Source organism: Python bivittatus, unplaced genomic scaffold, assembly GCF_059951505.1.
Source record: "Python bivittatus isolate LINGU-HERP-01145 unplaced genomic scaffold, Pbiv_v1 ctg000690_np1212, whole genome shotgun sequence".
Taxonomy (NCBI): domain Eukaryota; kingdom Metazoa; phylum Chordata; class Lepidosauria; order Squamata; family Pythonidae; genus Python; species Python bivittatus.
Window position 1 is genome coordinate 4,888,846 of NW_028277096.1, and position 25,488 is coordinate 4,914,333.

At 38.7% G+C, this 25,488-nt stretch overlaps 1 protein-coding gene and 1 pseudogene across 6 annotated transcripts in view; both read left to right on the plus strand.

Annotated features, from left to right (window-relative positions):
- The first annotated feature begins 9,088 nt into the window (after positions 1 to 9,088).
- LOC148214366 (uncharacterized) lies at positions 9,089 to 23,239 on the plus strand (annotated as a pseudogene).
- The window catches only part of DTNB (dystrobrevin beta), a 129,630-nt gene continuing 114,087 nt past the window's right edge, over positions 9,946 to 25,488 (plus strand). For all 6 annotated transcript variants that reach the window (XM_088152230.1, XM_088152228.1, XM_088152231.1 and 3 more), the window contains exon 1: positions 9,946 to 10,120. The gene's annotated coding sequence lies outside the window, so the exon portion shown is untranslated. The remainder of the gene's footprint in view (positions 10,121 to 25,488) is intronic.

Consider the following 25,488-nt stretch of genomic DNA (forward strand, 5'->3'; position numbering starts at 1 on the left):
GAAGATGCATCCTTACAGATTTAAACACTGAAAGAGAGGGAGCCCAACACAACTCCAAGGGAGTGTATTTCATAGCCTGACAGGAAGGTTCCCTGTCATATGTCAGAAATAGAGGCTTCTGACAGCGCAGGTATCTTCGTAAGGCCTTCTCCTTCGGGTCTTAACCGAGCAGGTTGATAAAGGAAGAGGCTTTTCCTTAGACAGGCTTTAGACCATTTAGGGCTCAATAGGTTAATACCAATACCTAAAGCTGGCTATCAGTGCAGCTGTTTTAAGTACAGGCCTCATTTGAAAACACCTTGCACCAATTAGCAGCTGAGCTACCTCATTTTGCATCAACTGTAGTTTTCAGACACTGTTCATGCATAGCACCGTATAAAGTACATTTCAATAGTCAAGACAGGAGGTAATAGAATGTGGATAGCCTGCCAAATCCAACTGGCTCAAGAAGGATCTCATCTGATGCTCAGTGTTCCTTATTACAGCTACCACCTGTGTATCCAGTATGGCAGCTACATATGAAAGAACACTCCCAGACTATGAACCTCCTGTTTCAGGGGAGTGTGTCCCCATTTAAAACAGTCTGAATCTCATCCTCTGAGTTCAGTTTCCTATTTACTGGCATCATTTCTAACTTGTTTGGATTTCATTTCAGCTTATTTCTTCCTTACTCATCTGATTTAGTCAATATTCAAGGATGCTGACTACTTCTTTGGAGTGAGATAATGAGCAGCAATATATCTGGGTGTCATCCCATCCAAAGCTCTAGATGATCTCCGAAGCATTTTCATGTAGACGATGAACAGAATGGAGACAACATGGTTACTATGGAATGCCATAGGTCATTTGTCCTCCAGAATGATCTTCTGGACATCTCAATAGGTAGGACTGGAATCACTGTAAAACAGTGCCCCCAAGACTTAATTCCACCAGGTAGTCCAAAAGAATATTGTTGATAATGTGGAAAACACCAAGTTCAGGGTCACATTCCACCTATTCAGTTCCTCCATAGGTCAACCACAATGGTGATCAGAGCAGTTTTAGCACCATCTCTTAACTGAAAAACCAATTAAAATTGATCCAGAATGTAAATGATGTTCAAATGTATCTGGAGCTGTGAGGTCACCACTTTTTCAATCTTCTTTTCCCCAAATTGAACATTGGAAACTGGCCTACAAATTGTGTAGATCTCTCAAGGCAAGAGAAGTTTGCTTCAAAGAAATTCTTATTATAATTTATTTTAGGCAGGGGGAAATACAAGAAGACATTGATCACCATGAGGCCAGTCCTGTCCTAGCTGGTTTTATAAGCCATGTCTCCTTCTTTGATACTTTTCTCAGTTTGGGGAGTTATGTCCCACTGAAGGCATTATTGGTTGAGAAACACCAACACAGAAAACAGGCAGCTACAAAATATCAACTGACTGGCACTTTCTTGACAAGACAGCATGATAAACATTCAGATAAATTACACTCAATTTACTGGTTTTGGTATCCATTCAGCACATACTGAGAATCTAGGGTCAAAAAGAGTGCTTCCTGGGATTTTTCCAGGATATAGACCTGAGATGCCCAGCTTTGCTCCATTACTAAGATCAAACAGCAAATGACTGTTGTCAGTAGGATTTCCCACTAAATAGGATTCAGTAGTTCAGATTTCCTACTGATTAAAGGATCAGAGTAAACTGCCTTCACTCTTCCAGCTCCACTCTCACTTCCATCTCCATCACCTGAAGGTTTCTTGCTCCCTCAAAAGACTTTAGTCTTTTGCTATGCCTTATCTCAGGATTTATGTCCTGTTACTTCCTCATTAAGGCCGCCTTTTTTCACTAAGCTCTTTATGGAAGAGGCCGTGCTCCTTAATATTTTAACTTGTACTAAAACTTAAGCATATGCAACAAAAGAAGCAGCATATTGCTTTATTTACCCTTGCTTCATTTCCCTCATCTTTCTCTGGGTTCAATTTTAGATTATAAGTTTTTTGGGTGAGAATCTTTCCTTCCATGTAATTTAATACACCACATATGCAGGCAGCAAGTGTTCACCAGCACCATAGCCACTCTGTGGGCAACCTGCAAAACTCCCAAAGAGCCCCCTCAAACACTTTTTGCTACTGCCTAGATGATCGCCTGTTAGCTACAGTAGTGAGGAACAGATAGTTATCTCATTTATTAGTAGCAGGAAATAGTGATCTCAATCAGGATAAAACACCTCCCACGCCCAGCAACTTCCACCAGTCCTTATTCTTGGAGGCCAGGTAAGGTCGGACTAACATTCCCTTGGTCCTGATCAAGACAGCTGCTGCTCATGCTGGGACAAGAGCCGTATTCTTTCTTGTATCAGGTGAGGTTGGATGAGCAAAAGCCTGTCTTTTATTGATAGAGGCTTATTGCCTGTTGCCACAATTGCTCTTTTTTCATTGCCATTGATGTCTTGGGTACATGACACAATCCCATATGCACTGTGGCAGAAGAAAGAGTCCAAAAAGAAAAGTAGTGAAGTCAGAGGGGTTTTTCATAAAGAATATTACTTTGTGTTTTAGAAGAAAAAATACCAGCAACTCCCAAAAATCACTGCTGCCACCCTGATAATAAGAGATTTCAGAAATGTTTTTCTTCTTGTTTTGCTAACATTTATATTTTTAAAAAGTGTTGATCTGCACTTTTCCCTTGACCCTCTTTATTCTTTCCAACCCAATGAAAGGCTGGAAATGGATTATGTAAAGGGGTCAGGACTCATTGTCTGTCCATTGGCACGATTACTCAGAAACTAAAAGGGACAAAATGTGGTGTGGAGGGTAGAAGCTGGCAAAAGAAAAGCTGAGTCTGAAAATGTGCTGTATCAAACTGGAGGTTGTAGAGAAAAAACCAATTTCCCCAGTGCATATGCCCCCTACCCAGTGCATCCCAGTACACATATACACACAAATACACGCAGAGACAACATTAAGAGAGAGAAGAAACACACACATCAATACAACACTTTACTTTATTGCACAGGAGAGGAAAACAAAGACATCCCTGCTGGTAAAGGGATTAGAAAGAACTCCAAAAGCCGCATGTCACACCCCATGCAGCTGGTCAAAATCAAGAAGCAAGAATTATCTACATTTCAGTAGAGTATATTTAATGTTAGTCTAGGGTAAATTCAGAGTCCTGGAAATTGTAAGAGGAATTTCCAGCCCTCATTTATAGAATTAATTAAGATAGTCTCTTTGAATTATTTCAAATGCTTCTTCCCATATTTTTTTCTGCTTGGGCTAAGCTGCTGTTTATGAGATAAGCTGGCAATGTATTTGCCTGCTATGTCTTAATTGTTTATATCTACATTTTTTCATCCTTTCCTAGCCTCCCCACAATCTCTCACATCATACTCTGCATGCTTTCTTTATGTTGTTACAAATGACAGTAAATTCCCAGTTCTGGAAAGGAGAAAGGCTATACTGTACCTCATTGGCACAATCTCATGCCTAAAACACTTGTCCAGCTACTAGACAGGCTTAAGAAACTATTGTGGTGCCATGACTGTAATTTCTTGATCCTTTCATTTCTCAATTTTTTGGAACATGCATTATTATGATTGCTTCCTTAAATAACATAAATCACATGCTTATTGTGCTGACATTGGTTAATGTGTTTGCTTTGATTCCTTGGCTGGATTCACACCACTTGATGAACTCAGATTATTAATAGAACTATTGTGATCATATAACATGTTATGCCCAAATAAACCATATTATGGCATGAGGCAATGGGTAGGTTCTCATTAACAGGCTGAATCACAAATACCCAACCTAGTTTATGAACTCTAACCATACTGCACTTCATCACCACTCATACTCTTTCTGTCAGATTTTTTTTTTTTACATTATCTTCTATGTGTTGGATATGAATTTCAATTAATTTTTGATGTACTGCCCATGTCACTGACATGCATCTTCAGTGTTTTGTAGAAGTTCAGAGGGGATTCCTCCAACCATTATGTACAACTATTTATATCCCAGCTGTAAGAACCCTAACCCTACTTTTCCCAAATTTAGTCCATTGTTATCATTCATACCCTTTCTATCAGTACTCTGCCAAACACTTTCTCAGACATATTTAACAAATTATTCCCCTTATTATTTTTGTATTCTCTCTTGCTACCTTTCCATTTGCACAGAAGAAACAGCATTCTTCAAATCATCAGGCAGAGATATTTTCATACACACTCTAAACAAGTTGCACAGCCAATCCATAAATATGGATCCATATTTTAGCATTTCTTCATTAATTAATTCTAAGTGGAATAAATATGGAAGTTTCTGCTTGCTGATCATAGTTCCAAAGGAGCAGTCAACCTTTATTTGGTAACAACATGACTTTGTCTAAGCTTACAAGCTTAGACAAAGTCATGTTGTTACCAAATAACGGCTGACTGCTCCTTTGGAACTATGATCAGCAAGCAGAAACTTCCATATTTGGGGCATGTGATGTGAATGGATGATAGACAATAAAAAATGATTACACTTGGCAAGAATGAATGAAGTAGTAGAAAATGTATACATGACATAAGGTGGATGGAAGGGATCAAACAAACTATCAGAATGTCCTTGGAAGAGTGCTGAGGTATAACTAGAGACAGATGAAGTCTGAGAACATTTGTTGATACTGTCACTAGAAGTCAAATGCAACTTAATGGCACTTAACTCACTCACTCAGTATTAACCTGTATAGAGTTAATAGCTAGCTAGTCTACAGCAGGAGGCTTAGTAATAGTTTTGGCAAGGTACTTAGAACTTTCTTATCGTTGACAGCTTTCTGTGATTGTTTGGCAAAGGTTTGGAGATGATGAAAGGAAATCTACCATCAATTGGACATTTGATTGTCCAATTCACCAATTTAATAGGAAAGGATTTTTCTCAATAAAATGGTTGCCTGCTAGATGTACAAAACAGTCAAAAAGTGCTTTTTAACATGTGGGTTTTTAAATAATGTTTGTTGATTATTCAGGTGCATCTGATTTTGAAACTAAACCAAACATGAGATTTCTCTGTATGTATTCACAAAAGCTGCCTTTCCAGTCCAGGTAGATGTAGGCATCTGTTCTCCCTTCCCTCCAACCCAACCTATAAATGCTGGATTTCTCTAGATGTGGCTGTCCTTATTAACATTCTATTTCCAGTTGCCCCATTAAATTAAGTGCAGCAAAACAGAAAGAAAGAAAGAAAGAAAGAAAGAAAGAAAGAAAGAAAGAAAGAAAGAAAGAAAGAAAGAAAGAAAGAAAGACAGACAGACAGACAGACAGACAGACAGACAGACAGACAAACAAACAACAACTACACTCCTGAGAGCCTTTCTGTATTTTTGCTGATTCTTGCCTGGGTCTCACTGATTGGTCGAATTGTCTACAGGGGGTTTTGCATATTGCTTATTTCATATGTTACCTTATCATCCTGCTGCTTGTGTTTATAGCTTACAACCACTGAGGCTTTTTTTTGGCTCCCAACCATTAAGTTCTTGTAATAGATCAACATTCTTATCTTCCTGCCATAGTTAATGGCTCTTTCTTATCCTCTTCATAATTTTGTCTTGATTAGTCTAATTTATTTCCTCCTTTTCAAAACTGCTTTTACAAGCTCTCTTCCATTCTTCAGTTTGTCAGGTGGGATTTTAGTTGTATAGTATTAAATGGCCAGAATAAATATATCTAAGGCCACAGTGATAAAATTCTCTTCTTACCCAACCTCTTCTCTACATTTACCATCTGTCTGGAGTCTTCTCTTCCCCCACCAATATTTATCATACTTATTTATTTATCTTTATGATATATGTCCCAACTTTCTGACCATAGGGCTTTCAAGGAAGAATATAAATGGTACATCTATAATGGGTGTCACAGAATGGTTTTTCCAGTCTTGTAATCAAGCACAGTAATATTCACTATAATAAACTTTAAACAACTTCAGCACAAGAAGATGCTTTCAACAGCATTTTAAAAATAAAAGTATAAGAATAATTATGTTGGATCAAACAATACTTATATCAGTACTATTCCTATAGTGGCCAAACTGACACTATCAAATACTACAGGACATGAGAGTAATAACCTCCTCCCGACAGTGTCCCCTGCAAATGGTATCTAGAAGCATACTGCCTGTGATTCTGGAGATAATACTGTAGCCATCCCTGTAAGAGGAGTGGTAAACTCCCGAACTCCTGGTGCTGCTGTCTGGTCAGGCAGAGATATAGCCAGGGGGCTTTTACCCAACTTCTATTAGTGTGCCAGTTGTAGCCATATATGGGATAAGAAGGCCTGGCAATGGTAGTTTAAACTCTCATCACCTCCAGGTTGGAATATTGCAATGTGCTGTACATTGGACTATCTTTGAGGAACACTTAGAAATAATAATTGGTGCAAAATGCACCTGCCCACATGCTGGTGGGTAAGAGCTGCTTCATACATGTTACACTAATACCATAGGTATTAAACTGATGGTCAGTAGGTTTCCAGGTACAATTCAGAGTTGATTCTGACCTTTGTGATTTGGCTCCTAGGTATCTTTAAGACTGCCTTCCCCAGGTAGGACCATCCTGTCCTATAGGGGAAGTTATCTACCCCCAACATAAGCGAGATGAAATTACTGGGGTCCTGAAAGCAGTGTTTCTTGGTTATGACCCCCACTTTATGGAATAGTCTTCTCTGCACCCCCAAGGCTTGACTGGCTATCAGCCTCACTAGATACACCAGACCATAATCAACTCCACAGGAAGGCTTTTATTGAGATTTGCTATAAATCTTGCAAGTCTGATTGTGCTGTGCCTCCTCCTCTTATACCCATGTGAATTAGGGAGGTGTCTGTCTGAGCCACTTACGCATACTTTCGGCTTGTTTTCGATTTAGGCCGTGTTTTTCTCCTTGTCATCTTGGTAACAAATCTGGCCTATCTCTGTCAAGGTCATCTTCCTTACTCTCTACACTGGCAGACTTTAATATGTTGTTTTTATATATGATAACTGCTGCGAGATTATAATATGCACAAAAATGGAAAGACTATGAAATACCACAATGGAGGAATGGCTGGTGAAGATGACAGAATTATCAGAAATGGCAAAATTGACTTGTCTGATTAGAGAAAGGACAATAACTACATTTACTAATGACTGGAAACCCCTTATGAATTTTTTGCTGGAAAAAAAAATGAACTTGTGATTTATGGGTTTGATAATTACAAAGGATAGATAGATTTTCTCCATGATGTTCTGTCCCTAACCTGGTCCTTCAGGTACTCCAATGGTATACCCACAGCCACTGCAATTGAGTCCACACATCTTGCTGCTGCTTCTTCTCTTTCCTTCCATCTTTCCTGGTATTTGAACCTTTTTCAGAGAGCTAATGTCCATTATGATGATCCATTTGTTTGTTTTTTTGGCTGTCCATGGTAATGTCAGGAGTCTTCTCCAACACCAATGTTCCAAAATGTCAAGTTTGCTGATGACACTAAACTGTTATGGGTGGTAAAAAAAATAAGGGACTGGGAAGATCTCCAAAGGAATCTCTGCATATTTGGGGAGCGGGCATCAAAATGGCAGGTGTCATTCAAATGTAAAGTGATACATATTGGTGTCAAAAATCCTAATTACTCATACAAACTTAATTGAAAGAGTTCAATCAAAGTGTCAGCACAGTGTGCATCCACTGTAAAAAAGGCCAATAGTATGTTAGGGATATTAAACAGTATTGAAAATAGAGATGCCAATATCATAATGTCCTTATAAAAATCAATGGTGCAACTGCATCTGGAATATTGTGCACAGTTCTGGTTGTCGAACCTCAAAAAGGACATGAATACTGCTGTATCTTTACCAAGAAAACCACATGGATAGAAAACCATGTGGGCTGGCTACTGTCTAGGTTTTTGTTGTGAATTCAAAACAGATTCCAATTGAATGCTAGAAAATGGTTACATTAAACAGCAATTCAACAGTGGAACTAGGGGTGGTAATCTCCTCTTCAGTGCATGTCTTCAAGCAAAGGCTAGATCACCATCTGCCAGGAATACTTTGATTACTGCAAAATAATCAAAAGATCAAAATGGTCTTTTCCAACTCTGTGATTGTATGAATGCCGTACTCTTGTATGCCACCCAGAGTCTCCTGTGGTGCGATGGGCGGCTATATAAATTGGTGTAATAAACAAACAAGCAATAAGGCCATACATAAACCATTAGCCTGTGGTCTTCTAGTACAGTGGTACCTCGGGTTACGAACGCCTCTACTAACGAACATTTCGGGTTACGACCAGCTTCGGCAGGAAAATTTTACCTTGGGTTACGAACTCGCCTCGACTTACAAACCAGATCCACGGCCATTTTCCCTGCTGCCATGCGGTCGCGGCTTCCTGTGGGCGAGGTAGCGGTAGCAAGGAGACATTCGGTGAGGCTTGTGGTGTGTTTTGCGGTGTTTTGCGAAGGTTTTTGGTGTGCGTGTTAGCATGGCTCCAAAGAAAATGCAGAGCAGGCTTGGCGGGAGTAAGGCTCTGAAGAGAAAATTGCCTCGGGTTGCGACCAAATTCGGGCGGAGGGCGGCACGGATTAACCGGATTTACATTGAACCCTATGGGGAAATTTGCCTCGGGTTGCGACCAAATTCAGAGGGCGGAACGGATTAACCATATTTACATTGAACCTTATGGGAAACTTTACCTCGACTTGAGACCAACTCGAGTTGCAACCAGAGTCACGGAACGGATTAAGTTCGTATCCCGAGGTACCACTGTACTAATTTAGAGCATTCCCTTAGCTGTCCCCTAATCCTTCAACTCTGATGCTGTTTCTGGACAAAAGGGATTCTTAAACCAAGGAGGCATAATAGTTCCAATGTTTTAATAAAAGCCACAGCTGCATGCAAAGAGCCGCCATGTTGAACTGATCCAAAGCCGGTTGGTGGAGAGGGAAATATGGGGAAAAAATTTCCTTATGCCATATTTGGACCATTGATCTACCGCACTAAATGTGTCTAAAAAGGCTGGGTCAACTCATTCAACCTCACTTTAGTCCAGCACGTGTATACTGACACCTGTTCTCTGGGATGTCAGATAGCTTCTTCACCATGCCTGGAAATGCCAAGACTTTAGTAACAGAACCAAATGCCTTCTGCTACTTCCTAACTATAATCCCTACCCAAGGAAGGGAGAGGTAAGATTTCAGTCGTTATTTTGAACAAAGGGTTACTGTAGTTTATTATTCACATTTATTGTGGACACAAAATCAGGATGTGGCACACATCAAAGAGCCCCCGGCTTCCCGGACTATACCACCAATCTATCTGGACTTTGTTAACGTGCAGGGAGTTAGTCATGTATGGCTGCAGTGGTAAAGCGGCGCGACACTGCGGAGGTGTATTTTGACAGAAGAAAAGTGTGCATCTCCAAGCAGCAAAATAAGGAATAATTTTAGGAAAGGACTAGAAAACAACCTGATCAGACAAGAGGTGAAGCTCAGAAGGCCGCAGGCGCGGGCTTCCTCATCACCATGGCAACGGGCCGAGATTGCGCACGCCCAGGGAGGCGGGCGAAAAAGAGAAACGCGTAGCGTACGGGCGATTGTTGATGCGTGCGAGTGAGGGACGGTGACGTGCGCAAGAGTAAACGAGGCTATTGGGTAGATTCACGTACGCATGCGCCACCTCTCGCCCGTGGGACACTGTGCGGCTGAAAGGAGAAAGATTTGAAAGCTCCGGCTTATGATTGGCTTAACTATCATGTGGCCAATGCCGGGAGGGCGGGACTTTGTCGCCGGGTTCTTTTTTATTATTGGTTAAACTCTTGGCGAAGGCGCCAAGAGGCTGAAATGTCCATCGGGTTGGTTGCCCACTTATCCTCCCCTTTGTCATTCCCCTCCCTATTGAAATATCTATTGGGATTGGACAGCATTGAAGGGAGGTAGGTCCTATGCGTCGAGCGCTGAACGTGGGTTGGTTAGACTGTCGGTGGCTGCAAGCGGAGTGCCTGTGGGAACGGAGAAGAGCAGGGTTGAGGTTGAGGCGCGCGCGCGGAGGCGGAGGAAGGCAGGCAGGATAGGCTGGTTGGCTCGGTCAGCCGTTCCCTCCGCCCTCCCGCGGAGAAGAGGGCCCGGTGGAAAAGTAAGTGGTCGGGATCGGCGCGGGAGGGTCTCCGAGAGGTCCGGGGGAGGGAAGGGGCCTCTCCTCCTTAGCCGGTTTGTTCGCCTCCTTGCGGTCCCGGCGGCGGGAACCCCTTCCCGCTCGATCTGAAAGAAGAGGCTCGAGGGTCTCTGCGCCCCGGACGGGTTCGAGAATGCCACGGAGTGTGTGGTCGCCTGCACCGTCAACCTCGCGTATGTTTGCGGGGGCCAAGCCATGCTCTGTGGGCGCGCACAGTGCTCAGCTTGGCCGTAGTGCAGGTATTCTCGCTGCAGCAGCTCTCCAGCCCGTTCTGCAAAAGAAAGAACAGGAACAATTCCTTGGGCTGGAGTTTCTTTCTCCTGGAGAAATTAACTTCTGGACACTAGAATATATATTCATTCGGGTGCCGTATATTTTATGGTCGTAATCTCATTCATGCTTGCAACAGCCTTTTGAGGTCCATCAAGTGGTTGTATAACTTTTTGTGACTGATTCCACATAATTTTAAAACCTGCTAAAGATATATCTGGCATCTCTTGACACATAGTGGTTGTAATATACAAACGGGAAAGGGAATCCTTATTTGGGTTCTACAGAATTGTAGTCCTGAGGTAATATGCATGGATTAACACATTTTCTTAAACTGTAGTTTCTTTAATAATGTTTTACTGATTAAACCATGGTTGGATGGGTTCATATAACTTGCTAAATGATAAACCATAATTTACAAATCACAGAGGCACACTTCACATAACACACAAAATTAGAACAAAAGGAACCATCTTATGGCTTAACAGCCTGTGCATGACAGTTAAAACTTACCAAACTAAAAATTGTGTGTCTGATGCTGCTTTTTTTTTTATTCATAAGCCTTGAGGGAAAATTACCAGAATAATCATATCTCATACTCAGGATTGAAACAGAAATAATGTAAACAGTAAATCTTTCTCTTCTGTCCCTTCTCTGGGTGTAACAATCCAAGCAAGGCAAGATGTTCCTTTATTACAAGGTAACCAATACAAGTAACTTTTTATTAGATGACTATTAGAATAACAGAAAATCTCAAGAGGTGTGAGGAAAGTGTGTAGGAAATTAAAATGTCTGGCTTTCATTTGTGGCACAGCCCAAATGCTATGGCCTGGTTTGTGATGAAGAAAGAAGACTGATCATCACACCTTTGCTGAGAAGGAATTTATCACATGAAGACTCTCTGCTGGGGATTATATTATCTAAAAAACAACCATCTTGCATGATTCTTTTTTGGATGCTGCTGGCAGGAACTCCAGTTTGAGCTGCAAAATGGAAGCCAGATATAGGGCAAAACTGAGCCTGAGCCATACTCTTGGTTATTACTTGGGTAAATCAGCACCAGTTGCTGATGGACAGCACTGTACATGGCTTGTTACTTTTGCCCTTAGGAAAAGCTTTCCATTTAGGAATAAACTGGACGGTACATGTAAATAAAGGAGTTTTGATTTTCATCTTGTTTTAATTGGAAAGCGGCCTTGAAAAGCATAACTTGAAACACAATTATTTGAAAGACTGGTTAAGCCTAGGCCTAAGCATCATGATGAAGATCCTGCTCATATACCTGCTAAGTAAACCAATGAAGTTGGCAAGAACAACTAAGACCACCATTTTGCTAATATAGTAGCTCCAAAATAAGGATGGCCACATGCAACATTGTATGTGCCTAGTTTTCTTACTAACTGCTTTTAAATTGTTGCCACTCTCAGCACTTTGTTTTGGGGCTGAACTTTGTTCTTATTTGAGTATATATTTGAATGTGTGTTTTGTATTATTTTCAATTCTTAAATAATTTTAAAAAACTAATTATAGGATAGCTGTGTAATGATTGAATTTCTTTAAAAGCATACAAAAATGAAGAAATAAGATTTGTATGTAACATATTTTACAGAAGTTTGAAATCAAGAGAACTGGATTTTACCACTTTTTAATTGTGAAAATAGGATCTCGATTCACTGAACTAGGCAGTGTTTGAAGCCATCTGTAAAACTTACTGAAGGCATATAGTTATAAGTTGTGTTCTGTTACTGAAGCTTCTAATACAGATGCTGCAATTGTCTGGAATATTGAATTGCTTTGAGGGACAGAATAATTTATTGCCCAGACTTTTCTAAAGAAGAAAAGACTGTTACCTTTGGACAAGAGAAGACCAGTTGATTGAGATGAGACTGAGACATTAGAACAAGGAGATCTGATAACAAGGAGAATAAATAAAAGGTGTGGAGTCAGCAGTAGACTGAAAGAGAGGAATTGAAGGGGAAGTAAGGTGAGGGAAAGAAAAGAGCAAGAGTGGGAGGACTTTAGGAGCAAGAGAGAGCTATGCTAGGAAGGATGGCCAAGAAACAATATGTTTAATTTTTTTAAAAAATGAAAGGAAATGGAATAAGGAAAGCACTGACATAATAATTAAAGATAGGGAGAATCAAAGACTAAAAAACTTTGATGCTGCTTTGCATGATAAGCAGAGAATAGAAGTGTACAAAGCTGGTAATGCTGAGTTCAAGAACCTAAAATGGCATAAGATTTCTAAAGTTTTACTGGTTTAAGTTCTGCTTGGTGGAGCTAAGTGCCAGTTGCATTCATTTAACAGCATGTACAGTAGAAGTTATAATTCAAAGTAACTACTTGAGGATCTTTTTCATGGCTTGAAAAATAATGACCCTTGTTTTTCCTACATGTATGGAGCTGTTTGGGAATATTTGTTATTATTTTTGTTTGCATTTATATCTCACCTTTTGCATTTATATTCCACCCTTTCTGTGAAAGCTCAAGGTAGCTTACACAAGGGTCTCCTTAACTGTTAGCATCACAAAAACCCTAATAGAGAGACTGATTGGCTCAAAGTCAAGCAACGAACTTTGTGGATGAGTGGGAATTTGAACTTGTGTCTCTCCAGCATAGGCATCCACAGCAAACCAAAATTACATATGCACAGTAACATCATGATGCAAATCCTACTCTTATGTACTTGTGTCCTGACATCTGATGCTTGTACATAAGTTGTATTTACATCATGGTGCACATTCTTTTACTTGCCCCTTCTACATGCTTGTGCTCCCTGGTTTAAACTGATACATTTCACTCAATGATTTTTTTCTCCTTTCATCCATCCACAGTGTCTACTGAGTATGTGACTCCCCTTCTCACTATGTATCTATTACTGCCCAGCTCAATCAGTGAGTAAGTCAGAATGAGGATAAAAAGGCTGAAGTGGAGAGATTCAGCTTTTGGGGAGAATGTGGAGAGAGAATCAGTGATGTTGAGGAGCCAATCAGGATTTGGAATCTTCCATATAGTCCTACTTGAAGGAATGCAATGCAAATATAAAGCAACATTATTTAAACCTCCTCTTATCCCTCATTGTTGTTTTGAGCTTGGACCTGGGAGGATAAAGAATTGTATTGAAATTTGGATATCAGAAATTTTTGAAAAAATACTCTAGTGTTGGGTTGTGGCTTGCATAAATCATGGTTTATCTAAAACATTTGTGGATCCTCTGGAAGTAGGAGATAAAATGCTTCAGTGTATAGGAACATATGCTTGAACTAACCAATTTTTGTCTATAAGTTTCAAGCCAATTATGTGCTTTTAGTGTGTATAACTAAACTTCCTCAGTATCAGTTCCATTGCAGTCCATTCTGTGGATTATATTTTGCCTTAAGTCTATTTCATATTATAATAGTCCTGTATTTAATTTAAATTGTGTTTAAATTAAAATTATATCTTATGTCAAACAAGCCTGATATACTTGAATTTACTCCTGCCTTTATGCATGACAAATATATTTAAGTGCTAGAAAGTTATAAGAAATCCATGTAACTGATATATATACAAAAAATAGCTGTCATATATGGTGATGCTTGTGTGAGTAGCATGTTATTTTATATACAAAAGAACAATCTTCATAGGAATTTGTAATGTTTGAAGTGGTCCTTGTTTCTCATTAATTCTGGATAGACTATATGATTTTTCTTAAGTGTTCAGACTAATACTTTACTTTGATCTTATTATTTCACAGATTTGATTGATTTTTTAATCTAAAGGGGCAATTTCCTTGTATTAAACACTACAAAAGGGTAAAGATAATGTGTCTGTAGATTATATGGTTTGAGAATGAGAATGCATCGCTTGTCAGTGGTAGGCGAGATTTGCCTTTAAGCTACTATTGATCAGATTCTTGGAAGTTTGAACTTATTGATGAAACTGAAGTCTTTTATATCTATACAGTCTTTTTTTTGTTGGACTCTATATTTAAAAAATGCTTCCATATCGATACTAATTAGGGACAAGTTTCTTTGAAAGAAGGTGTTGAAAGTTATATTGAAATACATTTTGTGAAGTTCTGGTTCTCTTTGTTCATGTCCTTGAAAAGTGATGAACCATTCTAAAAGGTATTTAGAAAGTAAAGGAAAAGGTGGCAAACTGGGAAAAATATTGAATATAATTTAACATATTCTGTTGCCGCTTCATTTTTAAAATTATTTTGTTTTAATTATTTTTATTTTACACCACTTCAAACACACATAGAAGCATGTATATTGTAATAAAATTATTGAATAAAAATAGTAAATATGGTTTCAGCTTTGACCAACATCAGATTCAAATATATGTCCATCAGGATTCCAGTTAACCTACTTTAGGGAATAAAAAATTGACCTGAAGTGACCAACTGAGTTGCCCTCTCCCTTCTTTCAATCACAGTTGGTAGTTCTGGAATATTATTATCCATAGACTGACTTTTTAAAATGGAATAAAATGGATTTTTTTTTTTAATCTTACGGAAGTTACGCCATTTTTTGCCCTCTGAGCTCAGAGACACGTTGGAACAGGTAATTCCAACATTTGGTTTTGTCACAGAACAGATTCTCTGTGTGGTACACTGACCTTCCTGTTTTGCAATATAAACTTTAGAGGTACTGAAGCTTCAAAAAGGGACTCTGACTGCAATTACAGTAAAACTGGGATAGATGTGGATATATAAGAGAGGACACCCACTTCTAAAGAAATGTTTTAATTTTATGGAGAATAGGTTTAGTAAGTCAAATGAGAAGTATTGTTTGGAGCTATACACTGGTTTGGATTATTAAATAGAGTGGGAAGAATGGTGCATTTTATCATGCTGAAAGGTCAACAGTAGATTTGCCCATGGCTGTCTCCCACGTAATAGCAACTCATAAGAAAGAACTTTAAGTTATTTGTTTCCAGCATATCTTTGGGCCCCTATAAAATCCTGTGTTTTGATTTTCTGGGCACAAGCACATAATTTTAGGCATTTGAATATATCACAGTGTTTTGTTTGCTCTGTGTTTTATACTTTTTAATCTTACTTCCAGCCTCCACCCCCAAACCAACAAGGTATATTATGGAGGTTGGGAACCTCTGACTTTCCAAAGATTGCTGAATTTTGCATCCTTTACTATTGTTAATAGTGTTTGTGATTGCTAGAAACATAGGCATCCATTGGGGGCAAGATGGGCAAGTAACAAAATGTGCATCACAATGTCATGATGCAAACCCATGATTTTGTACTTGTGTCTGATTTCACAATGCAAATAATATACGCCGGGGTTTGCGTTATGATGTCATGATGCATGTTTCATCATCTTTTCATCATTGCAGTTTGTAGCCAATACCTATGGCTATCAGTTGTAATTCAGCAGGGTCTGTTGACCACAGGTTCTCACAGAGGATAAAAGCAACTGAGATTTGAAATTGTAAATGAATGGGACTCTTAAAGTAAAAGGCTATAATTGGCTTAATTTAGATTCAGAGTCTTAAATGTATGGAATGTGGAATGAGAACAAGTTGTTTAGCTTCTGATAGCATGCAGAAATGTTAGATATTCTGTGTATACTTTCTGCAATTTACTGTTGTGCAGTAGTAGCCAGATTCTTTTGGAAGAAAACAAAAAAGGAAAGCAAAGAACTAACCACTATTCCTAATCTAAACTTGCAAAGCCTATTCTGATCATCACTCCACAGTCCAATCATAAAAATAACTGAAGCAGTGTTTATCTAGTGCAATGCCCTGTTTTACCATAGTGGCTAGCCAGTTATTAAGATTTCCCCAAGTTAGATTTAAGGGCAGTAGCTCTCATCCACTGCAATTGTAACTTTTGAAGAGATGCAAGAGTCATGAATTCTTGAAAATCAGTGAAGCTTTAAAGCTACTCTAAAGAAGACTTGTTTAGTTGGTGAAGGCTGTGTATACAAAGTTCTGTGGATGGACAACATGCTTCCAAATACTCCAAAAATTAGGAAATAGGTAGGCCAAATGAAAAGTGATTTTATTGATATAATTAATCATAAATACATGCTGTCTTGTTGTTACTATTGTTGTTATTCCACTCTTTCTCCTGATCCTGGATAGAAATAGGTGAAACATATATAATATAGTTGGAATTCATTATGATAAATGTGGTGCTTCAGGCTGTCTGGAGACTTTTTCATCATATGTCTATAATTTACTTCAGTGGGTCATCATTCCAGCTTCCATATTAATTATTAACTAATATCACTCTAATAACCTAATCTAATAACTATTATTAATAGAATACTCTACTGTAATAATCATAATAAATAGTAATCTAAAATGATAACCTAATCTAAGAGAGCCAGTTTAGTCTAGTGGTTAAGATGCTGGACTAAGAGTGGGGAAATTTGAGGTTTAGGCCTACCTTAGACATGAAAGCCAGCTGGGTAACCTTGGGCTGGTCACCCTCAGCTATAGGAAGAAGGCAGTGGCAAACTACTTCGGAAAATGTTGCCTAGATAACTGCATGGATTTGTCAAGTCTGACTTCAAGACAAACAAACAAATCTCACCCTAAATGGAATAAAGCATGCCTTTTTGTGACGTAAGCTATTATTGATTGTGGCTTAAGTACTAACAAATTCCTTAAATAAACGGAGGTTTATTGTTATGGAGTTCTACTTGTATATAAATTATAGAAATAGAAATTCATGAATATCTAGCCATCAGCTAAATTTCTAATTAATAATAAAAATGCTTCTTTGCAAATTTATGGAAATGTACATTTAAGGACAAATAATTTCATGTACTTTTTCTAACAGGGTTGGCAAATACAAAATATTGAATTACAATTTAAGAAGGCAGCTGAATATCATTGTGCAAGCCCCACACTTTTCAGTTTGGCAAACACATTAAACTTCAATATGAAAGCAACACTTTGCAAGTAAAGCTGATGGATTTTTTGCTAACTTGTACCAATAATCCTATTAGGAACTGAGAGAGAGAGATCAAGAAAATTACTGGCTTGTAAGTCTAAATAAAAAATAGATCATTCATTACAGGAGTCAGGAACCCTAAGGGACACTTAAAAAGACATAAAGACCTGTAGCTCAGTTTTTTCAATCATTTTATTCTAAACTATACAATAATGACTTATCTCAAGGGTAGGAAGCAATAAACTACTTGGTGCAGAATTTGCAAATGTAAGGTCTTCCCAAGAGTCAAGAAGAGTATTTTCAGGCAGTGCTAATTCTCTTGACAGAAAATGAAGAAACAATCCTAGGGCCAGATGGATATACAGTAGAATGGTACTAGACAATCAAAGGTGAATGGTTTCTTATATTGATTAGAATAAGCTTGGAAGCAACTATAACACATTCACTGCTAATATCAGTTCATAATAGTTGCAGATCTCTATAAACTAATATCACCTAGAAATGACAAAGCTGTAATGGTCATCGATTTTTATTCAGTAAATACCTCTTTATAATTACTCACTTTATTCCAGCGTTCCAGGCAACAGATTTAAGTGTAATAGTGGTTGCAGTTAAAAGGCGGCTCTAATTGCAATGCCTAAGAAGTGAAGGAGGTCTTTAGTTAGGTCCTTTGGGATTCTTCATTGATCACAGCACACAAATTGAATCCCCCCACCATTTTTGGATGAGATCCAGACTATAAATTATTTGTAGCTATTACAACAAATTATATTCAGTACCTGTTCTGCTAAAATGTGGTCTATACCAGGTTTATCCAATTCTTCTAAGCAAAATTAGTTTTGGAACAGCTGGCATGTGTTATTAGATTAGGATATGCAAAAGACACTAGACAATCCTGTGACCTGTTGGGTCATCCTTTGGGAAGAAGGTAGCGCAATCTGATGTGACCCAAATGAGCGTTACATTTTCGGCTGACCATATTTTTTTTACCCCAATGCTGGACAGTCCTGTGATCATCTAAGAAGAGTATATATCATAAATATAAAAATAATTGTAATGGCAAATGAACTTCAATAATAAGTGAATATTTACTTATCTAAACAGATAAACAGAATGACCATGGATGGGCAAAAAAGCAGTGGGAGCGGGAGCAACTTCCGACTTCCTGCCAGTTTCACCATTGACTTTGCTTGTGGGAAGCTGGCAGGGAGCATTGGAAATCATGATTATGTGACCATGGGGACGCTGCAATGGCCACAACTTTACGAATAAAACGTGTGAACATTGTGGAAATTTCAATTCCACAAGAGTAATGGGTCCTGGATTTTTTATGCATTCTTTTAAGTTAGTGGATTTTAGGTACCTTGATTCAAAAATTGTTGCCATATAATGCACTGTTTGGGCTAAATTGAGGGTACAAACAGATAAACACAATGAGAGTTTTAGTAGTGTACAGATAGGTGTTGTAAGTTTGGAGTATAAAATAGACAACAGTCTACACAGAATTATAATGCCAAATCTGTGTAGACTGCTGTCTATTTTATACTCCAAACTTACAACACCTATCTATATACTACTAAAACTCTCATTGTGTTTATCTGTTTGTACCCTCAGTTTAGCCCAAACAGTGATGACACAGACATCACTATTCCAAAATAATTAATTGGCTGAAATTGGGAGGCAGAGGCTCCTGCTGTCTAAAAAAAGGGCAATTTACACATCTTGATAACAATAACAAAAAAAAAAATGCAGAAAATGTGTGCTGAATTCTGCTAGCATCTAGTGTCTCTCATAACTGTTCAATAAAGAAAGTGTGCTCAAGTAGACTATTATAAAATAAATGAATCTGATCCACCTACCCTCTAAAATAACACATTCTTCCTTGGCATGAATTTTTGATGCCTTTGTTTTAGAATTTTAAACTGAATGCACAACCTTTTCTTTGGATGACAGCCTTGAAATTTGTAAAGAATCCTAGAGTACATCTTGGGCTGTGCATCTCATAGGAGAACAATACTGGAGGTATGTCTGCACACAAGTGCTATCGCAGAGTGCTGGCTGCCAATTATGTTTTCCTGCCCCCCACTCTCAAGATCAACAGTATTGTTGAATCCTCACTATGCAAAATAGCCTCAGCCTTTTTTGTGTTCATATATTACATTAAGCCATAAAGCAGGTTGTTTGTCTTGGAATTAATATAATGTGTGAATCTAACTATTGTGGTTTATAAAGCATGATTTAAGCTTTACAATAAGCCAAATATAGTTTATTCAACAAATCTTGTTTAATTAAACTATAACTTTAATGCAATGTCTATAAGCCTAGTCTCTGAGGGGGTGAACTCTTCTCTCAAAGCATTTCAATTATTCTGAAAAACAATATTCAAGATGATTTTTTAATGATGCCCCCCCCCCCCCGCAGTTTTTCCATTAAAAACAAATATATCTCAGGAACAAAACTTCATGTTTTCCAGTGAGAGATTGTCCTGATAACTTGGATTTGGGAAATGCATGCTATATGGTATACTGTGACCATATTAACAGCTAAATGTATTCTTCAGAATTGCAAAGAAATTAATATACACAATTGGATCCAGGAACTCTTGAAACTAAGATATGCATAAAAAGTTACATTACACAGCAAACATGATTGGTTGGTTGGTTATGTGCCATCAAGTCGGTGTTGACTCTTAATTATTACATAGACTTTCTCCAGATGCTTTCTGGCCTTCAGGTCTTCCAGTGTACCCATTACTGCTGTAATTGACTCCATCCACCTTGCTTCTGGTCGTTTTTTTCTTCCCTTTCCGTCCACCTTTCCCAGAATTATGGATTTCTCAAGGGAGCTGGATCTTTGTGTAATGTGTCCAAATACGGTAATTTGAGCCTGGTCATTTGTACCCTGAGTGTGGATTGATTGTTCTATGATTAATTAATTTGTTTTCTTGACTATCCATGGTATTTTCAGGAGTCTTTTAACACCAAAGTTCAAAAATATCAATACTCTTCTATCCTCCTTGTTTGAAGTCCAACTTTCACTTCCATAAGTGAAAGGAAAAACCATTGCCTGCATGATTCTGAGCTTCGTAGATACCGGCACATCATGGCATCTGAATATCTTTTTCAAAGCCTTCACTACTACCCTACCAAGTAGTAGTCTGTGGCATATTTCTTATTTCCTTTAGTGTTTACTAAAAGGCAGCAGCTATCCACCACTTTGTGTGTGTGTGTCTCTCTCTCTCCCCCCTCCCTCCATCTACCTCCATCTATCTGTCTTTCTGTCTGTCTGTCTGTCTGTCTACCTACCTACCTACCTACCTTTATTGTCAGTTCTAAGGCTGGTTCCAACCACAAACATAAATCTTGCTTGCATATTTTGCTGTTTCAGGTCATCGATTTCCTCTTCTTCTGCATCAGTGGTTGGCACAGTGGGTAACCATTATATTAAATGGTTGTTTTAATAATATTGATATTATTAATTTATTGACAGAATTGTGTCCAAATACTTACTGTCTTTGCTATTTCCTGACTATGAAAGCAACACCACTCCTTTGTTTTCATGTTCCTGAGTAGTAGACAGTAAGTGTCCAATTCCAGTTCATTCAGTTCACTGATGTTTAAGATCAATGTGCAGTCAATTAATTTCATCTTTCACTGTGTAGAGCTTTCCCATGTTTATGCTTCTTATGTCCTGTGTTCCCACTCTACTTCAGTTTTGTAGCTTCAGATTTTATTTCCTGCATGTCAACATCAGCAACTAGACATCTTTAATATAGTCATGTCATAAATGCTATTAGTACTCTGAAACATCTTCAGCTGTTCCTTAGTAACATATTATATTGCTCAGTTGACATTCTTATTTGTGACATTTACTTTTTAAATATGGTACAGTTTGAAAACGGAAGGGGAACATGTAGGAGGGAAATTAAGAAAGTGATTTTAGAAAGAGTACTGTTCCATTTCTGTTGTAAGGTGGAAAACCATATTCAGGTCAATAACTTAAATAACTGTGTTTTTTTTTTAAAAAAAGACTCACAATAAAAAAAAATCTAAATAATTTCAAATGATGGGATCATTCCTTGCATGTCCAAATGAAAGATAATTTTCTAATGAGCTCTTAAGTGTCTCTGACTGAAACCTGGAAATTTGATTATTCGAGCTGCAGTTTATTTCCATAACTTCCTCTTGCACTAAAACACATGCATGGATTTTGGATTTCATGTTCTGGATTTCAGTCAGAGCAAATAAAGCAAAATAAATACTGATATAAGACCATTGAGGGCATTTTATTGCTTTTGACTCCTGAACAAAAATTCAGAATCATGCTTCGGCATAAATTGAAATATTATTTTAAAATACTGTTCAATTCTCAAGATAATACTGTAGTTCCTTTCCAGATTTGTATTGCAAAAAGGAAGTACTGTAATATGATAGGCAGTTTTGGCCGGGTCAGCTTTACATTAACATTTTCAGCAGGCTGTGTGAATGAGCTTTGAACTTGTTTCTTTCTGATCTCTCTCAAACTGAATATTTTCTGAGCTGAGGCAGAATTGAGGTGGGGATTCTGTAGCTCTTGAATTTTTTTTTCAACTGTTTTGAGTGTTACTTTGGCAAAGTGCATGACCACACATATACATACATATACAAAATTGGGCTAGGTTTGTTCAGGCTATAGATTAATATGATAAAAAAGCAGGATTAATTTCTGCATGAATAGATTTAGAATTAAACACATGCATTTAGAATTAAACACATACACTTGAATCCAGAAATGTTGAGCAAATTCCACTGAAAATCTAACAGATGATTGTGTGGTTCCTTAATTTGATATGGCTTGCCAAATCCAAAAAAATTGATATGTTTGGTTGCAGTATTTTCTGATTTTGAAGAATCATAGAATCACAGGGTTGGAAGGGATGTTGGAAGTCTTCTAGTTCAACCCCCTGCCCAAGGCAGAAGTTCTCATACCATCTTGGACAAATGGTTGTCCATTATTTTCTTGAAAACCTCCAGCGATGGAGCACCCACAACTCTGGGAGGCAAGCTGTTTCACTGCTTAATAGTTCTCACTGTCAGGAAATTCCTCCTTATTTCCAGGTTGGATCTTCCTCTGACAAACTTCCACCCATTGCTTCTTGTCCTACCCTCAGGTGCTATGGAGAATAATTTGACCCTCTTCCCTGGGGCAGCCTTTCAAATATTGGAAGACTGCTGTCATGTCTCCCCTCAGTCTTCTCTTTGTTAAGCTAAACATACCTAGTTCCTTTAACCGTTCTTCATAGGATTTAGCCTCCACACCCCTTATCATCTTTGTTGCTCTTCTCTGAACTCTTTCTAGGGCCTCAGCATCTTTTTTGTATTGTGGTAACCAGAATTGGATGCAGTATTTCAAATGTGGCCTCACCAGTGCGGTGTAGAGTGGTACTATCACTTCCCTTGATCTTGATACTATCCCTCTGTTGATGCAGCCCAGGTCTGCATTGGTTTTTTTTGGTAGTTGCAGCACACTGCTGACTCATGCTTAAGCAGTGGTCCACCAGAACACCTAGATCCCTCTTACAGGCACTACTTTTGAGCCAGGTACTGCCTATTCTGTACCTATGCATCTGGTTTTTCCTGCCTAAATGCAGAATCTTACTTTTCTCTCCACTAAACTGCATCCTGTTGGATAGGGCCCAATGCTCAATTCTGTTAAGGTCTTTCTGAGACTTGAATCTATCGTCCGAAGTGTTAGCAATTCCCCCCAGCTTTGTGTCATCTACAAATTTGATAAGCGTCCCTTCAGTCCCCTCATCTAAATCAATTATGAAGATGCTGAAGAGTACTGGGCCCAAGACAGAATCTTGAAGTACCCCACTGCATATTTCCCTCCACGTAGATGTAGTTCCATTAAGGATCACACACTGAGTATGGTTGGTCAGCCAACTGCAAATCTATCTGGTAGTTGGTACTGTCTATCCCACATTGTTCTATCTTACCAAGAAGTAGGCTATGGTCTACTTTATCAAATGCCTTACTAAAATCTAAGTATACTATATCCAACAGCATTTCCTTGGTCCACTAATTTAGTCAAAAAAGGCAATAAAATTTGTTTGGTGTGACCTGTTCTTAACAAACCCATGCTGGCTTCTAGTAATCACCTTGTTCATTTCTAGGTGCTCCCAACCCGCTGCTTGATAACCTTTTCCAGGATTTTCCCAGGTATTGATGTCAAGCTGATTGGTCTGTAGTTTCCTGGATCCGCTTTTTTCCATTTTTTAAAGATTGGAACTACATCAGCTCTTTTCCAGTCATCTGGCAGTTCCCCCATGCTTCAGGAGCTCTCAGAGATTTCATTCAGCGGTTCTGAGATCATGTCTGCCAGCTCCTTCAGTACCCTGGGGTGTAAATCATCCAGTCCAGGAGACTTGAACTCATTCAGACCAGCTAGTTGTTCTCTAACCAATTCCTTAGCTACTTTGACCTGTATTCCTCTTCTGTCTCCCACAGTGCTGATTTTGACAGGTTGGACTATTTTTTTCTTTTGCATAAAGAGAGACACAAAAAAGGAATTAAACAGTTCCACCTTCTCCCAGCTGCCCGCCACCTTCTTGCCATCTTCTCCCACTAGTGAACCAACCATTTCCTTGACTTTCTTCTTGGTCCTTACATATCGAAACTTTTTTTTGTTATCTTGGGCATTTGTTGCAAGTCTTAGCTCATTCTGAGCCTTAGCCTTCCTGACTCCATCCTTGCAGATTTGGGTTATTTGCTAGTATTCTGCTCTAGTTACAAGCCCTCTTTCCATTTTTTGTATTTGTCCTTTTTGTCCCTCAGCTTGACAGGGAGCTGTTTGTGCAGCCACACTGGTCTCATCAGGTGTCTCTTGTTTTTCTTTCTCTGTGGTACTGTTTTTGTTTGGGCCTTTATTACCTCGTTTTTCAGAGTTTCCCAAGCATCCTGAACTGTTTTTCCCTCTAGGATTTCCATCCATGGGATCCTTCCTATTCTTTCTCTTAATTTGTTGAAATCAGCTCTCTTAAAATCTAGAACATTAGTCTAACTTTATTCAGTTATCCTTGCCTGCATTATGATGAATCCTAGTATGACATGATCACTCTCTCCCAAACTTCCTACAACTTCCACTCCCTCAACGACTTCATCCCTATTAGTAAGTATCAAGTCCAGTATAGCTGACCCTCTAGTTCCCTCCTCCACCTTTTGGGTGATAAAAGTTGTCAGCTAAGCATGTCAGGAACCTGTTCAATCTCCCACTTGCTGCAGAGCTTGTTTCCCAGTTGATGTTAGGGTAGTTAAAGTCCCCCATTACTACAGTGGGGTGTTTTCTGGGCACCTCAGCTAACTGATTTACAAAAAGTTCATCTATTTCCTCTGCTTGGTGGGGTAGCCTGTAATACACACCTATAGCAATGTCATTTCCCCCCCTAATATTCACCCAAATACTTTCAAGGCGGCTTTCATCCTAGGTATCATGTATTTCTGTACAGGTGTAGTAATTCTTTACATACAGTGCAACTCCTTCTCCTCTTTTGCTGGGTCTGTTTCTTTTGAACAAATTGTATCCTTCTAATAGCATATTCCAATCATGGGTTTCTTCCTGCCAAGTTTCAGTAATACCAACAATATCGTATCTGCCCTCATGTACTAGGACTTCAAGTTCTCCCTGTTTGTTCCCCATACTTTGAGCATTAGTGTACATTCATCTGAGCCCTTTATGGCTGACCTTGCGTTTGCTTGCTGAGTCTGCTGTTTTATTCATGAGTACCCCTTCCTTCTCACCACTTCCTTCCTTATTATCAAATTTGTTGTCTTGGAGCTTATGCTTTGGGTTTGGTCTTAGAAATTGGCCCTTCCCCCTCCAGATTAAGTTTAAAGCCCTTCGGATGACCTGAGTGAGATACCTTCCAAACACATTCTTCCCAGTCCTTGTGAGGTGGAGCCCATCTCTTGCCAGAAGTCCATCTTATAGGTAGTGTAGACCATGGTCCAAAAATCCTAAGTTTTCTTGACAGCATCATCCCTTGAGTCAGTGCTTTACCTCTGAAATCCTCCGTTCCTTCATTGGATATTGACCATCCATTGGAAGTACAGATGAAAACCCTACCTGTGTTCCTAACTCTTTGCCTTCCTGCCTAGTTCCTCATAGTCTCTTGATA